The sequence below is a fragment of the Lampetra planeri genome, chromosome 24, assembly GCF_965212315.1.
Source record: "Lampetra planeri chromosome 24, kcLamPlan1.2.h2, whole genome shotgun sequence".
In the NCBI taxonomy this organism is placed as follows: Eukaryota; Metazoa; Chordata; class Hyperoartia; order Petromyzontiformes; family Petromyzontidae; genus Lampetra; species Lampetra planeri.
In genome coordinates, this window is record NC_136130.1 from 172,779 (window position 1) to 187,961 (window position 15,183).

Below are 15,183 nucleotides of genomic sequence, written 5' to 3' on the forward strand. Positions count from 1 at the left end.
TGGCCGCCTCCCGTGCCTCAGCCAACCGGAGGACGTTAAACTTAACATGGTCCGCCAACTTAGATTTAGCGTGCGGCGCGGTACATGTCAGCTGAGTCGCGACAGGCGGGTCAACTTCGCGGCCATACATTAAAAAAAACGGCGAGAATCCGGTCGCCGCGTGAGGAGCCATTCTGTATGCTGCTAGGACTCCAGGGATCTGAAGGTCCCAGTCGGTTTGGGACTCAGATACCTGGTGGGATAACATGGACGTAAGAGTCCTATGCAGGCGTTCTACCATCCCATCCGTTTGTGGGTGGTAAGGCGAAGTACGAATTTTCTTCGTACCCAGAAGCTCACACACCTCGTGTAAAAGGGCACTAGTGAAATTCTTTCCCTGATCGGTTAACAACCGTTCCGGAGCGCCCTTGTCAAGGACATATCCGTGAACAAAAGCCTCCGCAACGGCCGCTGCTGACTGGTTGGCGAGGGGCCAAGCCATAGGCCATCGCGTGAAATACTCGACGCCAACCAGCAGGTACTTATTACCCCTCGGCGTGGAGGGAAACGGCCCCAAAATATCGAAGGCGACAAGCTCATTAACCCGGGTGACCGAAATAGACTGGAGCGGTGGGCAGGCTCCCCTCGCCGGCGGTTTGCGTTGAGCACACTGGGTACAAGATTGCAAGAGATCGTCCACATCCCTTGCCATGCCCGGCCAAAAGAAATTAAGCTGGAGCATGGCAAGGGTTTTGAGGGTGCCCAGGTGCAGGAGCCGCTCGTGAGCGGCCCATACAGCCCTACCCCTCAACGCGGAAGGCACCACCAGCCTGTGGCGGCGGATCGTACCGTCCCAATGCATGAGGAGGCCCTGGCACAACCCCCATGAGTCAACGCCCGACTTTCCCTGAGCGGATCCTTCCACGTGACGCCGTAGCGCCAGGAGGGAAGCATCCTCCATTTGGAGGCGCCCCCACTCCGCACATGACACGCCCAACAGGGAATCCTTCCCTCCCACCGCAATAGGGTCAACGTCCGAAGGGGCCTCAACGGCGGCCGCTAGGACCGGATTGTGGCCGTCGTTTGCCGATTTGCAACGCCCCGAGCCCAAGAAACAGGTGCAATCAGAAGCGACCGGCAGGCGTGACAGGGCATCGGCATTGGTGTGGCGAATCCCCTTACGGTAAGTTGTTTCGAAATCGAAATCCTGAATGATCTCCAGCCATCGGGACAACTGCCCCGATGGCTGGTGAATACGCAGGGCATACTGCAACGCCGCATGATCTGTACGGACGGTGAAATGCCGGCCGTACAGATATGGCCGGTACTGTTGGATAAAGAAAACAATAGCCAACAGTTCGCGGCGGGTGACGCAGTATCGCTGCTCGGCCGGAGACAATACTCTACTACCATAAGCCACAACGCGCTCCACGCCACCCACAATTTGTGACAGCACGCCTCCAATCCCGGTATTGCTCGCGTCTGTGTCGAGTACGAAGGGCATAGAAAAATCGGGGTAGCTTAACGGCGGGGCCCCCACCAGGGCGTCCCAAAGAGAGTTAAAAGCGGCCTCCTCCTCCGGCCCCCAATGAAATTTGACCCCTTTGGACGTTAAGGCATGTAATGGCTTAGCGATGGAAGCGAACTCCGCGACAAACCGGCGGTAATATGAAGCAAATCCGATGAAGCTTCTAACCTCCCCCACCGAGGTGGGAGTTGGCCAGGAGCTGACACAACGCGTTTTGGCGGGATCGGTTGAGATGCCTGACCGGCCGACGATGTGACCCAAATATTTTACAGATTCGCGCAGCAAATGGCACTTTTGTGGCTTGAATTTCAAATTAGCTGCGCGCATTTTGAGAAAGACGGCCCGAAGCCTATCAAGATGTTCCTCGAACGTCTTACTGAATACGATAACGTCGTCTAGGTAAATCAAACACACCTCCCATTGCAAGCCAGCGAGAACCAATTCCATCAGGCGCTGGAACGTCGCGGGAGCGGAGTGGAGCCCCATGGGTAACCGATTGAATTGGAAGAGGCCGTGCGGCGTTCTGAAAGCTGTTTTGGGCTTAGACTCGTCGTCCAAGGGAAGTTGCCAAAATCCTGAGAGTAAATCCAAAGTGGAGAAGAATCGCGATCCCGCGAGGGCATCCAGCGATTCGTCCATTCGAGGAAGCGGGTAAGCATCGGCCACCGAGATCTTATTTAACCGCCGGAAATCAACGCAGAACCTTAGGGACCCATCGTGCTTTTTAATCAACACTATGGGTGCACCCCAAGGGCTGGTCGAGGGAGAAATGATGTCAGAAGTCAACATGTCATCTACAGCCGATTTGACATGATCCTTTTCGGCGGGACTTAACCGAAAAGGATTTTGTCGGATAGGAGCGTTGTCACCGGTGTCAATATGGTGGCGCAGCAAATTGGTACATCCGATATCGTATTTATGTTTACTAAAGACGTCGGAAAATTCCCGCAAAAGGGTGCGCAATTTAGCACGTTGTGAGTCGGACAGGTCAGGTGACTCAGCACACAGCGCCTCGAGCCAACCCTCGTCAATGTCTGAGGGCAGCCGCGACTGAGAATCGGTGGCCACCTGGCCAATGATCGGCATCTCCGCAGGTACCGGGACTGCATGTGCGAACACGGTTCCCTGCGAAACCACCGCCGTCCGTGTTCCGACATTTAGGACCGCGATAAACGGGTCCGCATCTCCTTTAACAATAGTCTGGGCCGTCACCAAATCTGGGCCATTCACCCCGGCCCTAGACGGGCCCAGCATAATGCCCTGGTCTGAGACCCCTTAAGCGAATGGTCGACGCAACCGCAGGGGCAGTAGCATCTGTGCCCCCGGGGGTACGCGCACCGTTTGAGCCACGAGCGCCTGTACCGTTGCACAGGCAGTATGCAAGGCAGGGGTGGAAGGCAGGAACGTTATACGTCGGCCCGATGGAAGCTCGATGCATTGCTGGTCAATCAAAATTTTGATGGGCAATTTGGCCAAAAAGTCTGTCCCCAACAGGCACGGAATTGCCAGCGAGGAGGAGACGAATACCGGGCCAGATAGTTTAATGTCCCCGATAGAAATTTGCGCTCGAATTTGGCCGATAATACCTAACGAGCCCCCGTTCGCAGCGTAAAACGGTATGTCGACAGGGAGCAATGGGCGACTCTGAACGGGCAGGATATTATAAATCAAATCCGAAATGATAGTCGCCGAAGCTCCCGTATCGACCAGTAGCCGTACCTCCACCCCGTCAATATGCCCCGTGACAACGGACGACCCCGCCGACGCAGCTACAACCCGGTGAGCCAACTCGGACCATTGGCCCGGTTGGAGCGCCCTCCCCGACAAGCCACGACCCGACGCACCAGCACCCAAACCCCGAGACTCGTGTGTCGGACCATGTGAGAGGGAAGTGGGTGTGCGTGCAGGCCGAACGTGTGGGGTGCCATGACTTGCCCGAGGATGTTGCGAAGGCTTGTGAAGAGGACCGTCCGCAGCCCCAGGTCTCGCTCCACGCTGTCGAGGAGCCCGGCATCCCGACGCCACGTGGCCCCGGAGGCCACAATTGTAGCACGTGACGAGCGCTCCCGAGGACTTTGGCTGCTCTCGGTGGCTCGGTACGTCCTGAGCCGGTCGCTCGGCAGATCGCCATCCCGCAGAACGGTCCGCGGCGAAGGCTCCCTCAGAGTCGGAAGTGGTTGCCGCCACGGTGTGTCTTGCAGCTGCTTTGTTAGCCTTCCTCCGCTGGGAAATGAGATTGGCATGAATGTGCCTTGCAGCCCGCAATGACGACATGTCCGCATCATCCTGTGCTAGGATGACGAAGTCCAATTCGTCGGCCAGCAGCAAAATTTTCTCGGCCACCATCGCATCGATCCCTTCTTCGTCCATACGCGGGAAGGCCTCCTTCGCCAATGACAGCAGGGCCGTGCGATAAGCAAGTGGTGATTCCTTGTCGCCCTTCTGTCGCTCGTAGAAGAGCTGGCGACAATCAGAAGGCGGCCCATACACCGCGGCCAGCAGCTGCAGCGCTGACTGAAGCGTGGAGCGTGCCGACCTGGGTGCAGCAGTGAGGGTGCCCAGGGCGTCGCCATCCAGCATCGCCGGGAGAGCACACAGCGCCTCGTTGTCTGTCCACGCAGCCATTTCTTGGTGGGCGAGGAACCGGCGCTGGAACCCACCCCAATCGCCGCCGCTTGCTACGAACACCTGCAGGGCGGGCAGGCGTTGTTGAAATGTCGGTTCCGTCCCCGATCCTCTCGCAGCACTCGTACCGTCCCCATGGACAGTATGAGCAATGGCGGCCCCTACTGGAGGTCGCGCCGTCCGTGACGCGCTGGTTCCAGCTTGGTCGGTGCCGGCGTCCGCTGGTGGTGACGTGGCAACCCCTGATAGGCAGCCACTGCGACCCGCCCCCGCCGATGACGTGGCGCCCGCTGGTTGGGCCCCGCCACCCGCGTGACGAGCTGGGGCCCCTCCCTCGGCCCCTACTGTCCCCGTGGCGGGAATTTCAAGCCTCCCGCCCATCGCAGAGGCGGGAGTTTCTGGCGGGCGTTGTCCATCTTCCTGCCGCGTCGCTCCTCCCGGCCCCAGGCGAGTTATCCGCTCCAGCATGGCGGCCGCTGCATACAGGAGCTCCGCCAGTTGCGAGTGGGCCAACGCCAACTCGTCAGCCGACGTCCCGAGCCTCCCCGACGACCCCGCAGGTGTTGGAGCCGGCAGCGGTTGTGCAGGTACGCCGGCGGCGACGTCTTGCACCGCCTCTCCCTCGTCGTCATCCTCTCCTGGGTCTTGGGCACGAGTCGTCCGTCTCGTATCCATGCTTGGACCACTTCTGACGCCAGATGTAGTAAGTTCGAGGAGACGAGGTCGGAGTTGAGGCACACTCTGTTAATTAACTCAGTGACAGGCACAATAGTTGAAGGGGTAACGGCCCCTCCACCTGTACTATGGGAAACCCACCCTAGTACTATGCCCTCTGTCCTGTTCCCCAGTCCTCCTCTACTGGGCTACGGGAGGCTGACTGATCTGGCCCTGGCAAGCACAGATCTCGGCACCAGCTAAGCCGGCCTTGCCTGACAAGGGCAGAGGTCCGGGAGCTCTTGGGCCGTGAGGCTGGCTTACCCAGCTCGGCCCTGACAAGGGCAGCGAGACAGGGGAGTCCCAGGGCCTAATCTCCGAGTCTTCGATCTTCACTGGTCAGCTTCGTGTCGTACTCCCCTGAGCTCTCTGGCTTTCCGCCTTTTATTGGGATCCCCTCAGAGGGCTGGGGGCGTGGGGGATCACGGATGCGGACGTCGGTGCGACCACCCGTGTGTGTGAGTGCACACACCCCTGTGTTTCTCGTCCGCCGTTTCTCCCGTAATAACCCCTACACATGTTTCAGATTTACTGCAATACACCCGTCCTTAGACGGGCAAAAGGCTAGTTATTGTATATGGGGTTTAAAACATCCGTAGCGATTTCGGTAAAAGCGAGTCGCGAGAAAGGAGGGGGGCCCAGTCGGATCTTGCATAGCACCCCCCCCCGTAATAGGTTGTTGCACCCCTGACCATGACAGATGGTGACAGCTTGGGGATGCCTTCATCCAGCAGTGGATTAATTATGGCTGATGTAGACGATGAACCAAACTTCGCTCAGACACTGCAGTCAATCAACATCTTCATTTAGGCGACAGAGTGGTGAAGCTGTAACACTTATGGACTGGCCTCATGGCAAGAAAAGTCTGGGTTCGATTCCCGACTATTGTTCTCCGGTTTCCTCCCATAGCAACAGCAACAAAAAAACCCAAACAATGTAACCGGTATTGGCCAAACATACCAATGCTGAAAGATTACAGTACCCGCAAAAGACCTTCGGCTTACACACTCAGGGGCCGTCCATAAATGACGTCACGCGATTTTGAACGATTTTTGACCCCCCCCTCGTCACACGGCATCACAAAAAGTCAGACCCCCCCTCAAATATGACGTCACAAAGCTCTGCCCCTCCCCCCCAAAAAAGAATAATAAAACATGCTTGAAATCGCTTTAAACTATTGTCATTGTAGTGCGCATTTAATATGGCGCTGCACTCTGATGTTGGAGAAAACAGTTTTTTTAAAAGTCTACTTAGTTAAGTAGAACGTGTTGTCTATATTTATTTAAAGCTGCGAATTTTGATGTGACGTCAGATTTCTCAACCCCCCCCCCCCCTCGTCACAAATGTCTGACCCCCCCCCCCTAGGTGCGTGACGTCATTTATGGACGGCCCCTAACAGTGCCCTCGACTGAGAAAACGTGGCAGCATCCTGAAAACGTGAATGCGAAATTATATTTAACGCGAGTCTATTGTTCACAGGAGAGCGGGGTCACGTAAGCAGTATAACATTTAGGTAATAGCGTATGTATCGTGTTTATTAAACGCGGGGTCTAATTGTGTGTTGATGCTGCTGCGTTAGCAGTGGTTCACAGAAAATGGACGACGCAGATTGTGCTGATGCTGCAGCTGACGCTGTCGATACGAACGCTGCTGATAATGATGATGAAGCTGCTGCTGATAGTGATGGTGATGAGGGCACTGCTGCTACCTGTCACGACTGCTGCTACTAATTATGAAGGCATTACGCAACCACTGCTGTTACTGATGCTGCTGATGGTGAAAAACTAATTTCTCAATAACACTGTGGCGCTACAAGTAAAACAATATTTCGTAGGCGACGTTTCAGGCAATGACCCATTTTCATAAGACAACATATACATATGCTGTGAATACGGATTATTACCCAAAACTTCGCCTTTTACATGTTTCCATTTTCAGTCCTCCATTGTTCTTATTGATAAACAAAAGTGCTCGATCTTCTTAGGTTTTTTCGGTAAAGTCACGTAGAAAGTAAAATAAAATAAAAAACAAAAATCACGACGTTTCGGAGGCAACACAAGTCTCCGTCATCAGGTGGGACCGTCACAGCCAGATTAGCTGTATCAAGTGAGGCAATGATTCAAGATGTAATCCCTTAAAAGCGAGTTGAGGGGGGAGGGAGAGGGAGGGGGGGAGCTCATCAGACTATGGTAGCCAATGAAAGGAACGTATCGGGAGGGAGGGGGGGCGAGGCCAAAAGGGTGGGCGATGGACGTGGAAGCGCTTGTGCGCAAGCGGCCAATTACTGCACACGCCAACACAATGGAGCGATTGTGCGCAAGCGGCCAGCCACTGCACCCGCCAACACAATGGGCAGAGAGGAGGAGGGGAGGTCTAATACACATGATAGACAAAAGAACGAAAATGATGATGGGTACAAACTTAGGGGGAGCTCATCAGACTATGGTAGCCAATGAATGGAACGTATCGGGAGGGAGGGGGGGGGGGCGGGGGGGGGGCGAGGCCAAAAGGGTGGGCGACGGACGTGGAAGCGCTTGTGCGCAAGCGGCCAATTACTGCACACGCCAACACAATGGAGAGAGAGGGGGAGGGGGGGTCTGATACACATGATAGACAAAAGAACGAAAATGCCCATGTTTATACCAATGCTGGCTGAACAATGAAGAGAGTACTGTTAAAATAACTGGCGATGTTAACACTCGGTAAAGTACAGTAAAATAGTGCCTGTCAGATAAGATGGTCCAAAAAATTTGTGATTAAGTCTTTTTTGCGTGGTTGATAACATCTTTCCAATGATTACTAAGTTTGTACCCATCATCACGGTTGAAATTATGTCTGTGTTTGTATATTTGTATGGCTTCGTGTACAAACCTTTGATGGTAGCCGGGAGGTTTGCAGAGAACCTTGGTCTCGGAAAAGACAATTTCATGAGAGCCCACCGAGTTGTAGCAATGATCGGCCACGGCAGAAGAATCAGTTCTGCCGTTTTTCAGATCTGACTTGTGCTCGCGGACGCGACAGCATTGGTATAAACATGGGCATTTTCGTTCTTTTGTCTATCATGTGTATCAGACCCCCCCTCCCCCTCTCTCTCCATTGTGTTGGCGTGTGCAGTAATTGGCCGCTTGCGCACAAGCGCTTCCACGTCTGTCGCCCACCCTTTTGGCCTCGCCCCCCCCCCGCCCCCCCCCTCCCTCCCGATACGTTCCATTCATTGGCTACCATAGTCTGATGAGCTCCCCCTAAGTTTGTACCCATCATCATTTTCGTTCTTTTGTCTATCATGTGTATTAGACCTCCCCTCCTCCTCTCTGCCCATTGTGTTGGCGGGTGCAGTGGCTGGCCGCTTGCGCACAATCGCTCCATTGTGTTGGCGTGTGCAGTAATTGGCCGCTTGCGCACAAGCGCTTCCACGTCCATCGCCCACCCTTTTGGCCTCGCCCCCCCTCCCTCCCGATACGTTCCTTTCATTGGCTACCATAGTCTGATGAGCTCCCCCCCTCCCTCTCCCTCCCCCCTCAACTCGCTTTTAAGGGATTACATCTTGAATCATTGCCTCACTTGATACAGCTAATCTGGCTGTGACGGTCCCACCTGATGACGGAGACTTGTGTTGCCTCCGAAACGTCGTGATTTTTTTTATTTTTTTATTTTATTTTACTTTCTACGTGACTTTACCGAAAAAACATAAGAAGATGATTCCTTGCAGTCACGAAAGCTTCAAATCTAGAAAAAAGTGCTCGAGTTGGGCCCCCCACAATTATGAGGGTGGAGAAGGGGGGGGGGGGCTGCTTGTGTACTGGGCCAAGCACAATGTGGAAGTGGAGCCTCGTGACCGCCGTCTTCCCTTGCCGCCTCCTCTCACCCACTCTACGCAACTCATTCACCCTATGGCGACTTGACAAGCGGTGTTTTAATGCAGCCCCCTCCTATTAGGGTGGCTAGGATATAGATGGTAACTACCTTCACCTGGTATATAGGTCATGGGTTCGATCCCGACCCTGGCGCCTGCGGTATATTTGGAGTTTGTGTGTCACTCTCTCCCCGTGGTCGCGTGCATTTTTCTGCGGGTCCTCCGCTTTTTCCCTCCACATTTAGAATCAATGTGCGTTGATAATATTTGGACTGCTATACATTTTCACACAATAAGCCACTTTGTTGAGCTATCATTTTAGGCCAGGTCGCTTCTGAAAAAAGAGCTATATAGCTCAGTAGGCCTTGCTTAGTAAAAAAAAAAGAATCTGCCAAGGACTTTCAGAGAGATGTACATCTCATTTCGACATATTCGAAATGACACCGCAGGGCAGCAGCTGTCTGCATGGCACAATGTGAAGGGGGGCATTGGAGATTGGGAGGGGATCCCGCAAGATACCGACCACGAACTGTCTCTCTCCACCCCTTATATCACCTGGCTCACGTGATGCCACGCAGCCAATCATAAGCCTCTCCCCTGGAACCTTCTAGATGTTGCTATACAGCCCCAGGGTTACGCCCTTGGCTCGACGTCCCATTGGCTGCGGGCTGAGGCCGGCAGAGCCTATCACCATCGCCGAGTTACCCCCGGGTGCATCCTCATATTACATATATAAAAGGGAAATTTGTGATTATGTGTGTCTGTTCAAAATGTTTAGCGTACTTCCTGACATGCAACAAACTTGAAATTTGCCATGTGGGTACTTTCGAGACTGTACACCATGCAATGATTATTAAAATAGACTTGTATTTTTTTGAGGGGGGGGCTAAATAGTGCATATTTTTTTGCACAAAGAAGTGGTTGTTGTGGGGAGCCAGGGCACGGATCGGCTGGAGCGGTCTTTTGCTCCTCGTCGCCGGGCGGTGTTGGTTGAACCCCCGTCCCGGGCAGACGAGTGGGAGAGCCAAGGGGATAGCCGAGAGTAGGGCTCCGAGTATCCAGTAAGGATCGGCTGAGAGAGAAGGTAGGACGAAATAGTGTTTGGGGTCCGGGGTATGGACCCAGAGAGAGAGCACCAACCTCTTGTGTGAGCTTAAAGTACTTAATGTAACAGTGTTAGTAAAACGGCAACAGCCCTTATAGAAAATCCGTCTCCACGTGGTTCTACTGCACAACACAATTATAAAATTGTATATAAGATGTTTGCGATAACGTGTGGGATTATTAAAAATGGTGGTGTAGTTCTGGTGACAGAATGGAATCGCCTGCAACTCTTCGTGTCGTGTCGCCTACCCTCCACGCGTTCATGCTGAGGAAGCAACAGCGTTCCATGACGAGGACCTTTCAATGGCATGCATTGCGCAGAACAATAGAAGGTGCCTTATGTAAGTTGAACTTCTTTTGCACTGTCTGTAGCCAACCGTGATAATCGCAGCACACTTTTGTGTGTGTAGTGGTGATACGTGCTGGGGTAGGGATCGTGTGCCAGCGCGTAGTGATTGGCTGTGTGTGTTGGTGACGCGCGCTGACGGTGAAGGATCAGGGGTCAGCGCGGGGTCGGGGGTTATGAGGCAGTGATTGGTTGGGTATCAGTGACGCGCGCTGACAGCGATGGGATCCTGGGGCAAGCGCGCGGGGATTGGTCAACTAAGGGGGATGCTCACGTCGAGGTCCGCATACGCTCCATCTCCCGTGAGCGGGGGCTATATAAGGTGGTGCGCACAGGTGCACGGGGAGGAGTGACCAGCGAAGACTGAAGACGGAGGAGGAAGAGATAGGGCCCTGGGGTACCTAGTCCCGCTGTCCTGTAGGGGCCGGGGCTCTGTGTGACCCAGAGGCGGAACCCTGGGACCCGGGGCCGAGCGTCCGTGAGAGGGCCGGCCCTTGGGACTCAGAGGTTGTGGCCCACGCCCAAGCTGGGGTGGGCCTGTAGGCTCCACGGACGTTACGGGGTGGAGTGCAGTGTGAGCATGCAGTGTGAGGCATAGTAACTACACGTGTCAAGTGAAGTGTGTGTAGTCAGAGGCATAGTAACTACACGTGTCAAGTGAAGTGTGTGTAGTCAGAGGAATAGTGACCAAACGTGTCAAGTGAAGTGTGTGTAGTCAGAGGAATAGTGACCACATGTTGTATCGTGACAAGTCAAGGTTTAATAAAAAGTGTGCTACCCGTCAAGTGGTTTCCTGCCGTCATTCCAATACTTCAACTGGCGTCAGAAGTGAAACAATCTTCCAGGCATGGATACAAGGAAGACCCGTCGGACTCACGGGATTGACCGCGAGGATAACCTTGACGACTCGGGCCAGCTGGCATCGGGGGGAGAGGACGAAGAAATGCCGACGCCGCAGGATCCGCCGAGGGCGCCGGACGAGCGACTGGGGACCGATGCCGTACTCCACGAGGCGCACTCCCGTCTGGCAGAGCTGCTGCTCGCCGCCGCGTCCATCCTGGCGGAAATCAGCACGTCGGGAGGAGCGGGGACGTCGGCGGACATTCAACAGGGTCGCCCCGCAGATTCCCGCCAAAATGACTGGGCGATTCCCGCCATTTCAACTGCGCGGACATCTTTTGGCGGGAACGGCGAGCACCACGTGGCGGCGGTTCTCCAAGCGCGCCCGCTTACGTCATCAACGCGCGCTGCGGACCGCCATCAGCCACCCGCCATTGGGGCCGCCATCTCGCACACCGACGGTGCCATGTTGGACGACAACGCGCTCGCGGCCTTCACGTCCGCACAGAGGTCGGACCGCTCCACGCTTAAGGCTGCGCTGGGTCTCATGGCCAAGGTCTACGGACCTCCCTCGATGTGTCGCCATCACTTTTACGCCCGGCGGAAGGCGGACACGGAGACCGCGCTCGCCTACCGCACGGCGTTGTTGGCTCTCGCCGACGCCGCGTTCCCTCGTATGGACGAGGAGGGCCAGGACGCGATGGTCTTGGAGCAACTGCTCAAGTTGGCGCAGGACCTGGGGGTCCCCATCAACACGGCCGACGAGGTCGATATTTCTTCTTTGCGGGTCGCAACAAGTATACAGGCGCACGAGGTCCTCCAGCGTAAACAGGGGGTCGTCTGCAATGCTGCCGTGGCCTCAGCTCCGGGCCCGGTGGTCACCGAGCCCCAAGTCGTCAGCCCACGAGAGGAGGCGTTCACCGCGGGACGACCGGGGGACTGGAGGTCGGGGGGTCGTTCGCCTCTGCGATCGGCCCGCAAGCTGGAGCAACCGAGATCTCCGACGACCCTCATCACGTGTTACAACTGCGGCCTCCAGGGCCACGTGGCGTCCGGTTGCTGCGCTCCACGTCAGCGCGCCATGGGACCTCGGCTGGACGACGACCAAGGCCCCAAGTCATCCCTACTAACCCCGGCAAGTCGCGGCGCTTCACATGCTCGGCCTACATGCACGACACACATGGGCCGTCGCGTTGCGGCGGAGGAGAGCCGGTTAGAGATCGGGGATTCGGTTCGGCGAGGGGGGTTCGTGCGGGACCGAGGGGACATTAAATGGTCGGAGTTGGGGCACAGGATAGTGGCTGCGTCGGCGGGATCATCGGTCGTTACGGGATTCATTGACGGGGTCGAGGTCAGGGTGTTAGTGGACACGGGGGCGTCGGCGACTATTATATCGGACCTCATTTACAACATTCTCCCCATCCAATGTCGACCTCTGCTCCCGGTGGACGTGCCATTTTACGCGGCTAATGGGGGCTCGTTGGGCATTGTCGGTCAGATCAGGGCGTCCATTTGCATTGGAGATATCAAATTGTCGGGACCCGTTTTCGTTTCTTCTTCCTTGGCGGTTCCTTGTCTGTTGGGCACAGATTTTTTAGCTAAAATGCCCATTAAAATTATCATCGATCAGCGTTGCATTGAACTACCATCGGGTCGCCGTATTTCATTTTTGACGAACCCTACCGAAATTCGGACGGCGTGCGCTACGATACAAGCGCTGGCGACACAGACCGTGCACGTGCCCCCGGGTTCACAGATGTTAATTCCCCTCCGGTTGAGGAAACCATGGGTGGGGGAGACCTCGGAACAGAGCATGCTTTTGGGTCCTTCAAATAGGGCTGTCGGAGGTCTCGATTTGTCGGTGGCTCACACTTTGGTTCGGGCTGACAAGGACCCGTTCGTGATGGTTTTAAACGCTGGGTCGCGGCCGGCCGTTATTCAGCAGGGCACTGTGCTAGCTCACGCGGCACGGGTCCCTGCGGAAGAACGGCTGGTTGCGCATGTTGATCCAAGCCCGACGCAGAACAATCCAGTGAGGGAGGACCTTGAATGGGTCGATTCGCTGTGCGCGGACTCAAACGATTTGTCAACGGTACAGTTGGGTGCGCTGCGTGCGTTGCTGATAGAATTTTCTGATGTGTTCAGTAAGCATAAATATGACATTGGGTGCACGGACCTGTTGTGCCACCATATTGAAACAGGCGATGCGGCACCGGTCAGGCTAAATCCCTTCCGGCTGAGTCCTGCTGAGAAGGAACACGTTCAGTCGGCCGTCAACGATATGCTGGCGGCCGACATTATTTCGCCTTCTTCCAGTCCTTGGGGAGCACCTATTGTGCTGGTTAAAAAGCAAGACGGGTCCTTGCGATTTTGCGTAGATTTCCGTCGCCTGAATAAAATCTCCATGGCTGACGCGTATCCGCTCCCCAGAATGGACGAGTCCCTCGATGCATTGTCTGGTGCGCGATATTTTTCTACTCTTGATTTATTATCGGGATTCTGGCAGCTGCCACTCGACGACGAGTCTAAACCTAAGACAGCATTTCGGACTCCAGGGGGCCTATTCCAGTTTAACCGGTTACCCATGGGACTTCACTCCGCTCCCGCGACGTTTCAGCGCCTTATGGAATTGGTTTTGTCGGGCTTGCAATGGGATACTTGCTTGATTTACCTTGACGATGTCATTGTTTTCAGTAAAACGTTTGAGGAACACCTCCAGCGATTGAGAGGGGTGTTCTTGCGAATGCGATCGGCTAAATTAAAGTTTAAACCGGCCAAATGCCACCTTCTTCGTAAGTCCGTGAGATACTTGGGCCACATTGTCGATTCTTCGGGGATCTCTACCGATCCCGCGAAGATGGACTGTGTCAGTTCATGGCCAACGCCCACGTCGGTTTCGGACGTGCGCAGTTTCATCGGTTTTGCTTCTTACTACCGCCGATTCGTTGAGCATTTCGCCACCATTGCAAAACCCTTGCACGCTCTAACGGCAAAAGGAGTCAAGTTCCGATGGGGACCAGAGGAGGAGGCCGCGTTCTGCTCCCTCCGGGACAACTTGGTGGGTGCCCCGCCCTTGCGTTATCCTGACTTTACAAGTCCCTTCTTGCTAGACACGGATGCTAGCAACACGGGTATTGGGGGGGTGCTCTCATAGGTCGTTGGGGGAGTCGAAAGGGTGGTCGCCTATGGTAGCAGGGTCTTGTCGCCGGCGGAGCAGCGCTACTGCGTCACCCGTCACGAGTTGCTTGCTATTGTTTTTTTTGTACAGCAATTTAGACCGTATCTCTATGGCCGTCACTTTACGGTCCGGACGGACCACGCGGCGCTTCAGTATTCATTGAGGGTCGCCCAACCCTCGGGCCAATTGTCACGGTGGTTGGAAGTCCTCCAGGACTATCAGTTCAAGACCACATACCGTAAGGGGTTGCGCCACACTAACGCCGATGCCCTGTCGCGATTGTCGCCTTGTCACAAATGTGCGTGCTTAATGGGATCGGCGCGCTGTAAACCGCCAGCTGCGGAAAGTATGGGGGCGTTGGCTGCGACCGCGGATGCACCAATCGGGGATGTTCCCGCTACCCCTGAAGGAGAGGACTCGCTGCTCTCACTGTCGCTGATTGAGTGGGGCCGTCTCCAAATGGCTGACAGCTCCCTGCTAGCGTTGCGCCGCAGGGTGGGGGGTCCCGAGGAGGGCCGGGAGCGAACTGGCTACTGGGTACTTAAACAGGGCCTGTTAATGAGATGGGACAATTTGTCCCGGCGGCACGCACTCGTGGTGCCTTCCGCTGTGCGGGGGAAAGTTGTCCTGGCCGCACATGAACGCCTCTTGCATTTGGGAGTAAACAAAACGCTTGCTCTGCTTCAGCGTGACTATTATTGGCCGGGGATGGGGAGTGATGTGGTGAATATTCTAAAGGGGTGTGTTGATTGCGCCAGACGGAAACCGCCGCCCATGGCATCAAATCCACCGCTGCAATCTATTCAGGTCTCGCGCACTAACGAGCTCGTTGCGCTCGATATTTTGGGGCCTTTTCCAGTCACGCCTAGGGGTAATAAGTACCTGTTGGTTGGTGTCGAATACTTTACCCGGTGGCCTATGGCGTGGCCACTCGCCAACCAGTCGGCGGCGGCTGTGACGGACGCCTTTGTCCAGGGCTACGTCCTGGACAAGGGGGCTCCCGAACGCTTTCTGAC